Here is a 16,916-nt window from a genome sequence, read left to right on the forward strand (position 1 = left end):
AATCCTCTATAATGAATCCATACTGCATTTCCTCTGTAAGCATCTAACCTTTTACTAAGGTCATTCAAGAATTCACCAACAAAATATACATGTCTGAAGTCTACATAATTATAACAATACTGTTAAGACAAAAACATTGTTCTATCTCATGGGACAGCTGGCACGTAGCCTCAGGATTTGTGTGTATGGAGTGGGCGTGGGTGATTGGAATTTGATTGATGTGTTTGCTCTTTTCCTAAGGGAACAGAGAGAGGAGTATTTAATGCCTATTGCTTCATACAGGCTGAAGTATCGATCGTTTGGGCCTCCATCTTGCCTTTGTCACACACCCTTAGGCTTGACAGCTCCCAGTGCTTGAAAAAGATGTCATTATATCTTGGTCAACAGGGATCATTTTCAAATCTGATAGTAGCATTTGGTGTAGTTTGGTCAGAGCTGTATAATTACTTTAAGGATAAAAACAGCATAATTTTTTCTTCTTTTTATTATTATCAACAAATCCCCCAAAGAGACTAAACCCAACAATGAATTTATCCTGTTAACAAGTACTGCCTGAGTAAGCACAGCTTGATATAACGTCTGTGCACAGTGTTGTCCAAAAGCTATTAAAAAGACATTAAAGAGACTCGCTGTTACATTGGGTGATATAGGCTTTTGTCACAATGAACACAGTCAGTGCAGTACGTTCTGAAAAAAGTGTGATTGCAGTTTCGGCCTCTATAGACAAGCTGTATGCACTGAGCATGCATGTTTATATTGCTAAGAGAAAATAAAAATGAGCATGCTATTGTAGTTATAAGTGCGACTCATTTTAAATGCATTTTGGGTGGATTCAAGGGATACTTATCATTAAAATGTGGGTAATGAGTAATGTTTAACTTTAGACATTCACCAGCCTTAGGGCTGCTGTTTGTTTGAATAACTAACTTAACAAAATGATAGTTATTTTACTGTTAAGTTTGCCAGTTCAAAATCAGCAAAATGTCTCCTCCTTTTTTAAACAAGAAATATAGCCTGTCTGCAACTTCAAAAGGTGCCTTGTGGAGAATTTGTAATAGTTACAAGGATGTTTTACCAGTGGTGATTTTTCTTTCCAATGTGTACGTGTGGTTTTACAAACGTACATCTTAGTTCAGTGGCTAGCATTTAATGCTTAAAATTAGTCAGTATTTATTATTCTGAAACTCTCATTGCAGAGTTTAACTGAGAAAAACGAAGAATGTCATGAAGATGGACTTAAAATTAGCAAATGCATTTTAAATAACCCTGTTTTACATTTTCACCTACCAGAGCAGGGAAAGCACTAGTTCAACTAATAACACTTCTGCAATGTGAGAGTCACAATACCAGGATCCTGAAACTGAAGCAGCTAAATAGAATTCAGCCATCAACGATTTTATTATTTCCATAAATTATCAAACTTAAAATTGCCGTATTTAAATTTACATTCTACATTATATTAAACAGGTAAAGGCACTAAACTACAGGCTCAAGCTCCTAATGTTTGAGACACTTGGGTGAAGAAATGGCAGTGACCGACTTTTAAAACGTTTTGTTTTCTGAGACAGCTTCTACACTCTTCACCTCTCTCTACTTACTCACAATAATGTTAGCAAATCACAGATTGAGCCATGTTGTCCTCTTTTTGACAGCTTTGAGCAGGTGGAGTTGATTGCCAGTTGTCAGCAAGTGACAGTGATTGCTACAACAGAAACACAGCTCAGAAAGTTGTAGTGTGGCAAACTTTTTAAGCCTGAAGTTGGTCAATTGTGAAAAGTTTAACTTGCTTCAGACTGGTACAACTGAGCAGAACTATGATGGGTTTAACTATTTAAGTCACTTCCTTTTGTTATTTTGAATGGCCTTTGTTCTTCCTGTGTATCATGTTGTATTAAGGCTGACAACATCTGCTTTGCTTTCACTCTGACAAATAAGTAACAAGTAAGCTTAGAGATTATTGGTACAACATACTTGCGATAGTTGCAAGCAAGGACAAAGAACGTGGGGAGTGAAGGAAGAAAAGAATAGACAAGGACTAAAAAAGCTCTCAGACAGTTGTGTAAAAAAAAAAAAGACTCTTTGCAGCACCATGGCAACTAGTAGACAATGTCATTACATCTTGCTCAAACACAAATCCAATGCACACAACACAGAGGCAATTCTATGGTCTGCCTGCTTTAATGTTCCAGTAAGACGGATAAAGAATTCAAACCTTAAGGTGAGAAATGACATCTTTGATGAACCACATGGTGTAAAATGATGCCCTATTTCAGTGGGCAGAAAAAAAGATAAGCATGTGTTTATGGCCACAGAGGTATGATTCAATCACACTCGCAGAGCATAACACATTGAAAGGCTGACAATGTGTTTTAATTTTATAGAAAAACCCTGTTCAGTGTGAGGCAGCCTGATGTGAGGCTGTGCTGCTGAGGGAAATAGTGGGTATTAACACAAGAACAAGACGTATAGAAGATTGTCTTACGTAAGTATACTTACGTAAGACAATCTTCCATTGATTGACACCTTTTTGTTAAATTACTTAAGCTGCATTTCTATTTTAGTGGTCAGCATTTGTCACAATGACACCTGATGATAACATGCAGATCAGCCAGCCATTACATAAAAGGAAGTAAGTGTAAGAAGACTTCAATAGCTTATTTTTACGTCATCTAGAACAGCTATACAGTTTAGCTGTGCCAATTTACATTACTGCTGTGTGTATTTACCCATATTGATTGATTGGGTTTTTTGTAGTCGTTTCGTTGAAGCTGCATCAAGTTGACTCCCAAAACAAACAAAAAAAGCTTCTTTCAAAGTTCTTTTCACTCTGATGGCAGGAAATGTAGCCCCTCTCCTGCTGATCAATGTTATCACCCTCGTGAGACTTGGGAAATGCCAGCTTCTTTTTTTTATTGTTTTTTGACCTTTTCTTTGTCAATTTTTTTTTTTCTGTTTTTCCTTGTGGCATGTGCCTTTACCATTAATTTCATGTTTCCCACAAAATGACAGAAAATTAACCAATCTTTCATTTGTCACAGGAAAACAGTCTGTACATTATGTTTGAGTAATGACTAGAGATGCTCCTGAGTGTGATCAGTAGGTATTTGTTACAAATGGCTCGCTAGTGGTCATTAAATTTACAGATCAATGACCCCAATGACATTGCAATGATTTTTTTTTTTTATAGGCTCTAAAAAAAAATGTTATGCCATCTGTAAAAGTTATTATGACATGAATATCATGATTCAGTCTCCCCATAATTTTCTGTTATAATATATGGATTGTTATGAAGAAACACCAACTTAATTTATTTCTGGAAGGCAAAACACACAACTTTAACAATCAATGTAATTGTTCTAACTCTTTTTCATAATTTCATAATTGAAACACAGCCTTCCATTTGGAAAAAAAAAGTTAGCTTCTAATCAATGCAGTTTTCACTAACATCTAATTAGTCCCTCAGCAAGTTAAAAGGCACTCCAAACAGGCAAGAGATGTATTTTTTTAAAAGCACAATCAAGCTAATGTGTTAATGAGTAATTGTTCACTGTCTGTTAATAATGAAACTGATATGCAGCTGCATTGCTTGTAAAAAATTCCACATGTGATAAGTGGACAGTGCATATGTAGGGCCATCTGCTGCCATAAAGCAGCTACTAATTGATTTAACCTGGATACATATTCATATATTGTTCCAACTGTTGGTATCATTAGACTTTCCTTGAGTCTGATCTTGTGTCCATCTTATTGGAAAATAACCTAATCCTTCTTGTAGCAAATATTTCAATGACCAAGTAGTATTTATTGTACCCTCCACTCTATTCATGAAAATGCATGCACTGAAATTAGAACAGACACATTTCTTTTTTAAATCAATATTTCCACCAACTGTCAGGCATGTGTGAGTTGGGTGACTCAAACTGGGCCAAAACAGGTCAGTGTTCACATCAACAATATAACTGCATCAAACAGTCTCATACATTTCAATGTGAGCATTGTGCTAGTAAAACAAGGGTGCACCAACGAAGAAAAATGCACCGTCATCAGGCACAAATCAATCCTGGCTCAAGTTTTACTACAGTTTAATGCAACATGATCTCCAAAGCTAACTGTGTTGGCCAATCACAGATGTGCAGATGTACATCCCTATAGCCTGCTTTATGAGCTGTGTAGCATTGTACAGACAAAATGAATGTTAAGATAATGTTCCACACATGTAAAATCCTAATATAATATGTAGTATCATAATGTACAGTATGATGTTGTCTGATAAATATTGAAACTTAGGAATGTTATACTCAAACTGTCCTTCCTGGAATCGGTTTCATTTTCTCACCAGTACCTGTGCAAACATGCAACACAGCATTAGCACGGCCCCATGTGGTCAAAACGCAATCTCATAGATTTTGACAAAGGTCATTTCCTCCACTCCAACCAGTCTCAGCTCATCTTGGCTTCTCCCTACAGTCATGATTGTATTCCAACCACCTCGCTGTTTGCCACTGTCAGCGAAGACTTGCCATTAACCACAGAAGAGGACAGGATCACACTGCTGCGTCTACGAGTCTTTATTAGTTTGCTCAAATAGGGAGTGAAGCCAGGGAGGTCACTCATCAACACAGGGAAAGCAGACCAGACCAAGATAGTAACACTGAGGTGAAACCCTTAGAGAGTGAAGGAATCAAGGTCTAATATGGTTGTGTCCCTAGGCCAAAGCCATCTGGCAGCCCTAGAGTGATCGGTTTGCTAAGGCAATCATACATCACTTTTCACCTGTATCAAACCAATTGGCTGGCCTTCTATGGACAGCTGCTCCCCTGCACAGTGTTTGACACATTGATGGATAATGGATAGACACAGCCTCCATATGGCAGATACAGAGCAGATTTAGGCCATATAATCCTAAACCCATTTTCAACCCTCACCAAATGACTTGGAGAGTATGTCATATACACGGGATAATCCATGCACAGACTAGTGAGAAGAAAGTAGCTAACATAATCCTCCAAATCCAGTCTATGGTGAATTTTCTGCAACTACAAAAATCCCAACTGTCAAGTGGGCTATTATTCTAATCACCTGCAGCGGCAACAGTGCCATCAAATTGCTTGTAACGATAGCTATTTAGTGGTGATAGCATGGTTGCAATGGCAGCTATTCTGTGATGATAGTATAGTTCTGATGTGACACTTGCATGCTTATAATGTTGCACTTGAGTTGTATAAGACTTTCTCTGCATGTTTTACTATGGTGCACGCACTGCCATCAGGGACAGACAGCCAAGATAACAGCCAAGGGAGTGGTACCATTAGTGATTCACACGTGCTCCCATTTTAGATGTCTTTCTATCCACCTTTTGCCTTTTTAGCTCTGTTTTCGTCTCGACAAAACTCCTGAGAGAAATGTCTTTCTCTATAGCTGCTAGATACACTGTAGGCCCCTTCATTCACCAGCTAGGCACTAACCTCGTCTTTCTGCTCTTTAGTGCTGGACAGCTAATGTACAGCGGGATTCAGAGGGTTTTCCTCCTGCTGAAAGCAGCTGCGTGGCAGTGTTTCTGACAGCAGTGAGATTGAATTATACTTAAGATGTTCTGTAAATCCAAAATAACATGCTAAAATCTGCAGAGCTGCAACGTTGGGTGATAATTCTCAGTTCCACAATTACTGTAGTAATTTAGTGTTTGGGGGGGGGGCTTTATTTCATCTTAACTGCATAAATAATCCAACAGTTAATTGCATAGTTTAGTCTGGCAGCAAATACAGAAAACATAGTGGGTAAAGCTGTGCTTGGTGTCAGTTCCTCTAAAGTGGGTGGTCTCACTTGACTGTTTCATACATTATAAAGTAAAGAGGGCCATGCAATATTTAATCACATCTGGAAATTGAGCTACCAACCATGATCATGCTTTTCTAAAGAACCTTTGATTAGCAAGACTTGAGTTGATTTAATTTGTCTAATAGGCAAAATCTTGCCCCAAACTGGCACCACATTCATTATGTCATAACACACGTACACAGAAACAAATCGTAATTGTTTGCACATTCAGAGAAGTATTTTCCTGTTTGGCAGTGATGCAAAGTGAATGTAACTAAATGAAAATGAATCATTACACAATGCTTGCTATGGTGTGTGTGTGTGTGTGTGTGCTATGAGTGTTATGTCACTAACTGTTTCTATTAACCCTTACCTGTGCCATAAACAGTTCTACTCTCATGGGAGGTGATTATTCTCCAGCCTGGTTAATGGTCCTTCCTGACAGCACTTAATGAAAATTAATGGCCAACTTTAGGACGCTGTGGACACAAACAGGAAGGCTACTCCCTTCATCAATGTGCATTTATTGCCATTGTTTAACTAGCATTCATTGTGAGGGAAAACGATGATCCACACTGTAATGCAAAAAAGAATTATGAAGATCCAATTGCTGCTCTGAAATGCTACCCGGTTTGTGTTTTGTCTATGGTGATGAACATGGCACCACCTCCATTTAGGAGCTGCGTCTCTTTTAATGTGCAGGAATAGACTATAAGGACATTTAACACACTTCATTAGGTTTCCATTATATTTTGCTTTGGGTGATCGGCTGAAAAGAGCGATCAGATTTGGCTATTTCTGTCAGTGATATACAGACAGCAAGATGACATGATTAAGGGTCATTTGGTTAATTGCACAATACCGCCAGAATGTCGCAGTCTTGGAAATGAAATAGGTGCCAGGGGCACAGTAATCCATGCGAGTCGTATCATGAAAAACAAGCTGAGGAAGTTATGATTGCTTTTAGTCCCCACCTCTTTTTTATTTTGTTCTCTCTGTATGCAAATGATTATTAATGTACATGAAGAGATGTGCATTAGTTTTCATGCTGCCTACTGCATATCACACAGTGACTGACGGGGTAGCATAGAGGGAAAGGGAGAGAGAGAAAAGATGGAGGCATGAGAAGAGGGGTATACTATTTTTATGAATTTATCACACATTTTCAGTGGCTGGTTTGATTTTAGTAAACAATCAGCCACCTGGGCAAAGGGCACAGAGGTTGCAGGCGCATGATTGTGTGACATTCGGAGTGCAATCAAAAGGCATTAATAATGCAATTAAAGTGAACTCCCTTGTAAGCCTGCAGATAAAGTGGTCCAAGGCAGGGGCACACAAATATGCCCACCCACCCCTCACTGCTTCATCATCTGTATGAAACCAGCCTTCAGGCATTATGCCCTCTGTCTCATGTGTTACAGCCCCTTTAATCCCCGCCGTTCACACACTCTGCCCTTCCGTCCGACCTCCAACCCTTATTCCCAATTCATCCCTCTCACACCCCATTCTTTTCATTTCTCCCAAGTCTGAGCCATCACTGTGGCAAGACTGCCATCTCTGGTCGGGACATAATTTTCTTGTTGCTATCGCCTCCCCATGTGTCTGCCGATGGAGTCCTCTGTATCCCCCGGAGTGTCTTCAAAATCAGCCAACCAACGGTGTAATGAAGCTAGACTGCCATCTACTGCCTGCTGGGATTTTACCTCTGCCTCACCGTCATGCCCTCCTGCAACAAAGACAGAGCAACATTGCCATCTGCTGTGGCTGCAGATTCAATTAGCCAGATAATCTCAGTTTCTTATTGTTTTTCTTCAGTTTCTTTTTTTTTAAAAAAACCTTTTTGTTTTCACGTTCCCTAGCTAACTGAGCAGAGGCTTTTTGATCCTATGGTTTAAAGCAATTGTTTGTCATTATCTATATCTGAAGACAGCCTGTCGAAGACAAAGCATGTCTAAAGACGGCTCTAATGTAGTCGTGATTGTCTGTGTCTCATCTCTGTCCTCTATTGTAATGTTTTGTCATCATCAAACAGCTCAAACTCTCATAGTGTCAACATTCATTTGTGCCAGGCAGAGTAGAATAGACTGAGTAAATGCTGCCTTTGGCTGGACATGGCACTGAAGGATGATGAAGAATATACTGACATCAGACCAAGAGACATCAATCAATTTTTGTATTGTCTATTGCAGATAGATTAGGTTTCAGGTGCATAATCAATTAGCCGGTTCTGCCATTTGTGCTACAAGATTATTTCACAGTGCACGCCAATCAATATTGCAATAAATCCTCTAGAATACAAGGCATAAATGTCAAGTACTCGCACATCCTCTACATCTCAAAGCATGTCAGCTTGAATTTTTAGATATTGCTTCCTTGAACAATTGTTGCTTTGGCCAAAGAAACATTTGTGCCAGGGGTTTTTTGATGCATTGTCGCAATACAGAAGTTTTCACTGTTATTCATCTTCTATCACAATGATAAACTGCAGTTTGTACTGTTCAAGGCAAAGCTGAGTTCAATCAGCACAATATACTGTCACAATGACCCCCACTATTTCTTACGGCTTATTAAAAACATTGTCCTCTCTTCAGCTTGCACAAATAAGGACACTACACACACACACACACACACACAATTCAACAATTGAACAGAGAAATCAAGGTGCCCCTTGTAACTTGTAAGTGATTTGAAAATGTTGCCATGGACCTGCCTCTTTTCCTAAAAACATTTCATATATTTTGCCATATGATTGGTAGCCTTGTGAAGTCAGCCCAGTGAGCGCCTCATATCTGTTGTGATGTTATGATGTATACCTGGCATTAAAATTGCCCTGTCACTTTTTTCTCAAAAGTGGTGTCAGGCAAGAAGTACACCACGGGGAGCAGCGGAGGAAAAGGCAGATTTAAGCAATGATTGTCAGTATTATTGCTACTTCCATCAGACCAAAATGTCAGCTTCCACCTGGGGTGAGAGAAATAGTTTTTGTGACACTTTTCTGGTTAAATGATCTTTCTTTCAAAAGGCACACAACATTTTGCAGAAGCCTTTTTGTATACGGTCGCTGCATTTTGATGGTTGCACCTGAGTAATGACATACATTTACGCCACAGTGTTGTAAGCAGCAATCAATGCATCATACATTGGTGTTTGTGAAGTTAAACAAATGTCCAAGCCTTTTACTGTCGATATTCCTAGAGATCATAGGAGGAGGACACATAGAATTGTCTCCATGCCATGTAAGCAGCAGTGGCTAGTATCTAATTATTTATTTATCATGTACCATGTATTACGACAGCTGAAACACACAATATTATTCATTTCCCTTTTACCTTTACTCCTAAGAAAAGCTGTCTGACTTCCTTCTTTGCTCTTGTCATGATTCCTATGCCTGCTGGAGGTCTTTGCCACTTGAATGCATACCCATATTATTTTGGGACACTGGCTTTTCATGAGAATACTGGGATACTGGGAATCATACTGTGAATGTGCCACGAACCAAGACAATGAGTTAAAAGAGGTTAAAAGGCCATTGGCTGACAATTCTCTGTGAGGTCAAAACTGTGAGTAACCCTCTTCCACATCACAGGTAGTCATCTGAAATTTGTACCTTTTTAATAGACACTCCCTATTCTCTCCCTATTTCAGCACTCCATCCTTTCTGTAGCTTGGAATTATTACCTGGTTTGCACAAGCACTTCTTGTGTGAGGTTTGTGTTTATGCTTTTATTTGCACTGGATGATGGGACCAAAAGCATCTCTGATCACCTCGGCACAGCACTGGATTCTCAATGTATGCCAGCAGCCTTTACACTCAGATGTTTATGCAGTTAAGCGTTATCCAACCCAACTCAATCACCCAACATGCATTTTACTAGCAGATGTGTCAGGGGGTTCATTTTGTTAGTTTTTCACAACCATCATAATGCCAGCAGTGTGTGGTTATCGTATTTGTATTCATGAGCATTATGTGTTGCCATGAATGCTTTAGCACAATCACAAGTGCCAGAAATGCTTTTCTGTATTTCTTCCGTAATTATCACTTTGAGTTTTGAGATTGCAGTAATTATATCTGTTGAAACAACAGATTATCCCATATGTTGAGTATAGTATATACACACCATTTTAGCTGTGATCAGCAGCTCAAGGGACTGAGAAGTTTTATTTTTGCACTGTAACATGTCCTGTTTGATATATTGGTCATTATTCGTGACCAACCTCAGTTATTGGTTGAGAGAAGTGAATTTGCATTCAAGTGATGTGTGGCAGTTGAGGGATATAGGACCCAAACGCAAAAACAAAGGCAGGTTTAAGCAGTTCACAAGACTTGAAGTTCTCCAAGGTAACCGTGGAGCTGAAGGCAGAGACGGTCGAGCTGAATTGTAACTAGAGAGCTGTAAATGCAGAGCAGGCAGCTGAGGCAGGCTGGCAGCAGCCAAGCAAAAGGGTAAAGAGAGGCTAAAGCAAAACCTGGTTTCAAGGTAAAGAGATGATCAAACAGTACCTAGCAAACACTCCTACAACTGACACTGAGAAGAGGGTCAGAATAAGCAGGTGGGGGCGGACTGCATGAACTGCATCTGTCACTGTGTAGCCTAAATTATGAATGCTGACAAATGCTGCAGCCCTACAGCACCAGAGTGCTTCATGTATTTCAGAACCCAGAGACAACATTTCACATAACCCTGTTATTTATGCTGTCCACTGTTTGTTTTTGCCAGATCAGATCACATCTCCTTAATGCTCAAACTCTGTAGCTTAGCATAATTAAAGAAAACAGAAAATAATCAAAGAAAACACTTGTGTACTTCGTTTTACTAACCTTTCTATTTACTTCTATTTCTATTTATGTTTTTGTTTTAGTTCTCCTTATTAAAGTCAAGGTCAAAGGATCAATCAATCAATCTTTATTTATATAGCGCCAATTCACAACAGCTTTATCTCAAGACGCTTTACATAAAGAGCAGGTCTAGACCAAACTCTTTAATAAGAGAGACCCAACGATTCAGGAATTCAAAATTAAGGATTCAAGAATCCCTACATGAGCAAGCATCAGATATTATATTGAGCAACAGTGGCAGGAAGAACTCCCCTTTAACGGGAAGAAACCTCGAACAGACCCAGGCTCAATGTGGGCGGCTTCTGTAGGGGTCCGCATTGGGTGGAGGTTGGACAGAGAGAGAGAGAGAGAGAGAGAGAGAGACAGAGAGGGGGAGAGACAACACAAACAGCAACCAACGAACTAGCAGTGACTATAGCACTAACAATAGGAGTGTGACTAAAAGATTAGCAGTATGATATTATTGAAAAACATGACGAGTGGCCGACAATCCGCAGCAGTGATTCATGAAGCAGAGAACCACATCAGCAGGAAGGCTTTGACTTGTCTACGTTAAACTCTTCAGGTAATTCCAGCTCTGTGTGTCTTGAAAATGTAGAATAAAGACATTGCAGTTCAGGCTTTGCCCACAAGAAGGTGGAAGTGTATCATCAGGCGTCAGACATCCAGCTCCGCTCTCTGACAAACGGAGCTGTGGCTCTGTTTATATCTGTGGGAAACACATCACATGTGTGTATGTGGACCACTGGCTTTGAATGTGGTCACGTAGCCACTGATGGAATGTAACTACGTACACTGAGTCAATTTTCAGGCAAAAAATATTTCATGATTCCAGCTTCACAAATTTGAGGATTTGCTTGTTTTCTTTTTAATTACTTCAATAATTTTAATATACTTTTCAGTCATTTCCAGGTTTGTGGCTTTGGGCTCTTTGGGCTCTGGGTGATTGTGATGGCATTTCTGACTATTAACAGATTTTTTTTATAAACAACAGTTAACCAACTACTGGAGAAATAATATTTATTTCATTGATTTAATTATGGATTAATCTAATCAGTAATTTCAAGTCTCCTCTAAACAGAATAAAGTAGTTCCACCCCAACCAACCACGATAGTTAAATCCTACTTTAATTGTACTGTAAGAGTAATAATAATTGAATGATAAAATAAATGATAGTAAATGGTCACAAGGGACATTTTTCTGCATTCAGTACTTTTACATTTAATACTTTAAGTACAACTTCCTGATTATGTAAATATACCTTTACTTATGTATCATTTTCAACACTTGTATTGTTAGGGTGCAGTATTAGTATTTTTCTTACTTAAGTATAGGATGAGAATAGTTTCTCCACCACTACATGTGGCTCTCTGTAAGATCGTGTGCTGCTGAAAAGAGCGTTTATGGCAGCAAACCTTCCCATGGTTAAAAATCGAAATGGTCATTTTCAGTATCATATAAGTTCCACACATTCTGTTCAACATTTTACCTACTTACCTACCTAACCCTAACTTTATGTATGATCCAACCCATGTGCTTAATGAACCTGACCACAAGATGGCTCTCTTTACCAGTTAAAAAAAACTTTAAAAAAAACAAAACTGGAAAGTGTGGTGACTGTAAAGCTTGAGTTTACCACATTAGTCATTCAGAGTCATTAGTTATGTTCATAAATTATCCTGCATTATGAAAATCTTATTTTTGGGGGGTCTGCAAATGAATCAAATATGAATATTTCTTTTTCCTATTGTTGTAGAGCAAATTGTGTATGTCAGAAATAAAATCTGAACATTTCAGTACTATCCTAATCAGGAAAATGTCTAAAATGACAAAATAATGTTTACAGTTTATAAAGCTCTTGTGGTCTTACAGGTTGTGACTTCATTCTGTCACAAGCAAAGGCTTCTTTTAACCACAACCATTATCTTTGCCATAACAAATGTGTTTTGGAAGGCACTGACAAAGAAGCTATGTTTCTCATTTTGTTTGGAAGACTTGTTGACGACTTCTTCCACTCTGTCATCGGTATTCGGAGCGTTGCTGTAATGTGTTTATTTGTGCATTTGTGTTTAGAATGTTATTCATTACTGTCCCAGACACAGGATAAGATGTGAAATATATTTAAATGGGGAAATGCGATTCCATACTGTTTCAAAGTCAAAACAGGACGGCCTAAAATAATCTTTCATGGTACTTCTGTATGAACATATGGCTACAAATCCGTGTGTGTTTTCTGTCTCCTGCAGTGGTGATGGCCTGGTGATAGGCTTACCCCTCCCCATCAATCACTGCTTTTCCTTTAGCTCATTAACACCACCGATGATAACACAGAGCTGGAGGGATGGAAGGGAGTTTCTGAAAGAGCATGACTGAAAGAGAGAAGGGTAGGAGAAAGGAGAAAGAACGGAGGAATGATAAATAGGGCCCTCATTAATGTTTTTATATTATTTATGTAAGAGGCAGAGTGAGTTGATGGGCAGCAGCTCCTCTGCCAGCAGAGCAAAGAGCAGAGGATTTTCAGAGACTTGCAACAGTAATATAAATCTCAGGGACATGTGGGAAAAGTATCACTTGAAGACTGCTGTAAAAATTATGACTGACTTATTGTAAAATGTTCATGTTTCCATTCCCAGATGGCATAATGTGAACAGCACCATTGGCTTACTTTAACATACTCACCCAGTCTGTCCAGCCTCCAGCCCCCCCCCCCTGCGCATTTCCCTCCCCTGCCCCATATTTTGGAGCCCGACTGTGAGTTTGTGGCGCCACACTTACAACTGACAGCTTAATACTGCAGCAGAAATTGGTTTCATGGAGTGGGCAAAAATGAGATGAGATTTTAAAAGGCTTCTTTTCGGGTGGGCTTTGCTGTGCTGTCTTCCTCATCATCTGTCATATTTGCCTGTATAATGATGTTTAATAACAGAGTGAGGCACAGCACACAGAGCAAAACACACTGCCAACCATTGTGCCCTCGTCGTCCTGATGATGACTTGAGGTAAATGTTATGACGCAGAGGAGTATTTCCATCCACTGGTAATATTCTCTTCAGCCAAGTTAACTGTCTGTCAAACGATCCCAGTCAGGACGCAGCGTCTCATCAGCGAAAGTATAGATTTTATAGGTCGCAGTTACATTTCCATACCCTGTGTTTGTATGTGTGTGAAACTGCAACTGCTGTGTTGATGTAAAAGACCTTCAAGCTTGGTTAAACTAAAAAATAAACGAGCTGTCAAGCTAAAAACAAAGCTGCTTTTCTTAGTTTCTCAGAAAGTTGACATTGTGGAGATAGAAGGTTTCCCTCTTCAGAAAGGACAACTGTTTTTAGTGTGTGTGTGTGTGTGTGTGTGTGGTCACACATGTATATGCATGTGTGATTGAGTGTGTGATCTCCTTATACGCATGCCTGTGTATATGATATATGAATGTGCTTCTGAGAGAGAGAGAGCACATGTGAATTCATGCCCTTCAACACTCTCACAGTTGGCTCTTTCATTGTACACAGCTTGCGTCACACAGCCATACAAACCCTTCACTTTTCTCTCCACAATATAGCCAGGAGCCAGAGCCTAGTTACAACTGAAGCCTTTTAATTAAAGCTAGTCACTCTGTGCCATTCGGGATGAGGCCTGTGGGTGCATTAATCATATTACCTAAAACTGATCCAAGACCAGTCCTATCATGTAAATAAAAGCAGCTTTTACACAGGTCAGGAAGTGTGCAGACAGGTAGAGCTTCCACATCATATTGTTTTTGGCAGCGGGGCTGCTCTGTACACAAACCCTTCTTTGTCTGACTCAGAGAAATGGTACTCGAGTGGAAAGTGGTGTTTGCTCAGAAGCAATAATGAGGTAGTACAGTATCTGCCTTTTCCATCAATGTCAAGAGGAAGCTTGTTGCTGATTGAGATCTTTATGATTTAAAATAAATTTTGCCAGCAACCCCACAGCTCTAATTTCTTCACATCACAATTGTTGTTTGCATGCTAGAGGTACTGTCTAGAAGCAAAAGGCTCTTTTGACCGTCAGCATCTACAGTGGGGCAAAAAAGTATTTAGTCAGCCACCAATTGTGCAAGTTCTCCCACTTAAAAAGATGACAGGCCTGTAATTTTCATCATAGGTATACCTCAACTATCTGAGACAAAAGGAGAAAAAATATCCAGAAAATCACATTGTCTGATTTTTAAAGAATTTATTTGCAAATTATGGTGGAAAATAAGTATTTGGTCAATAACAAAAGTTCATCTCAATACTTTGTTATATACCCTTTGTTGGCAATGACAGGTCAAACGTTTTCTGTAAGTCTTCACAAGGTTTTCACACACTGTTGCTGGTATTTTGGCCCATTCCTCCATGCAGATCTCCTCTAGAGCAGTGATGTTTTGGGGCTGTCGCTGGGCAACACAGACATTCAACTCCCTCCAAAGATTTTCTATGGGGTTGAGATCTGGAGACTGGCTAGGCCACTCCAGGACCATGAAATGCTTCTTACGAAGCCACTCCTTCGTTGCCCAGGCGGTGTGTTTGGGATCATTGTCATGCTGAAAGACCCAGCCACGTTTCATCTTCAATGCCCTTGCTGATGTAAGGAGGTTTTCACTCAAAATCTGACGATACATGGCCCCATTCATTCTTTCCTTTACACGGATCAGTCGTCCTGGTCCCTGTGCAGAAAAACAGCCCCAAAGCATGATGTTTCCACCCCCATGCTTCACAGTAGGTATGGTGTTCTTTGGATGCAACTCAGCATTCTTTCTCCTCCAAACACGACAAGTTGAGTTTTTACCAAAAAGTTCTATTTTGGTTTCATCTGACCATATGACATTCTCCCAATCCTCTTCTGGATCATCCAAATGCTCTCTAGCAAACTTCAGACGGGCCTGGACATGTACTGGCTTAAGCAGGGGGACACGTCTGGCACTGTCAGGATTTGAGTCCCTGGCGGCGTAGTGTGTTACTGATGGTAGCCTTTGTTACTTTGGTCCCAGCTCTCTGCAGGTCATTTACTAGGTCCCCCCGTGTGGTTCTGTTATCATTTTGACCCCACGGGGTGAGATCTTGCGTGGAGCCCCAGATCGAGGGAGATTATCAGTGGTCTTGTCTTCCATTTTCTAATAATTGCTCCCACAGTTGATTTCTTCACACCAAGCTGCTTACCTATTGCAGATTCAGTCTTCCCAGCCTGGTGCAGGTCTACAATTTTGTTTCTGGTGTCCTTTGACAGCTCTTTGGTCTTGGCCATACTGGAGTTTGGAGTGTGACTGTTTGAGGTTGTGGACAGGTGTCTTTTATACTGATAACCAGTTCAAACAAGTGCCATTAATACAGGTAACGAGTGGAGGACAGAGGAGCCTCTTAAAGAAGAACTTACAGGTCTGTGAGAGCCAGAAATCTTGCTTGTTTGTAGGTGACCAAATACTTATTTTACCGAGGAATTTCCCAATTAATTCATAAAAAATCCTACAATGTGATTTCCTGGATCCTTTCCCCCCATTCTGTCTCTCATAGTTGAAGTGTACCTATGATGAAAATTATAGGCCTCTCTCATCTTTTTAAGTGGGAGACCTTGCACAATTGGTGGCTGACTAAATACTTTTTTGCCCCACTGTAGATGTGTCTATTGTCGCATGGCTGCATACTGTATCTGCTTGGACAGTAATAGGATTTCACAAACACTTTAGTTTTCATCGGAGCTTTGGACACAGTCAAGGCTTATAAAAAAAATAAGAAAACAATGGAATTCAGCGGAACAATTTGTCCTTGAACAACTAACTGCATTACAAATGACACTAAAGTGAGTCACAAAATAAAACAGTTTTTTTAATAGCTCAATCACAAGGATTTTCATTTTTGTGGGTTCAATCAAAACGAGGTAGCAGTAGAATGTGAAGTAGACTATTTCAATCAGTCGTTTTAAAGCCTTTTTAGTGATGGCCTTGCAAAAGACAGCCTTGTCTGTACCTCCTATTAAAGGCATAAAAGAGGTGAACATTTTAAAAAAATAATTTATTTTCTGGTTTTCTCATTTGATTTTGAGAGGCACTTACAGGCTGTGATGGTTTAAAACCTTTAATAAATATAGAGGGAATGAGAGAGCAAAATGTTATACCAAACAAACATTAACTAGGGGGCAAAAAAACATAACTAGCCTCTTCTGCGGTTTCCACATATGCAACCTTCTTTTTTTTAAAATAAATCCTTCTCATTTTTAACAATGATCCAATATATATTAACATGTAATTAAATTTTAATTATTGTCT

Source organism: Pempheris klunzingeri, chromosome 19 (assembly GCF_042242105.1).
Source record: "Pempheris klunzingeri isolate RE-2024b chromosome 19, fPemKlu1.hap1, whole genome shotgun sequence".
Taxonomy (NCBI): domain Eukaryota; kingdom Metazoa; phylum Chordata; class Actinopteri; order Acropomatiformes; family Pempheridae; genus Pempheris; species Pempheris klunzingeri.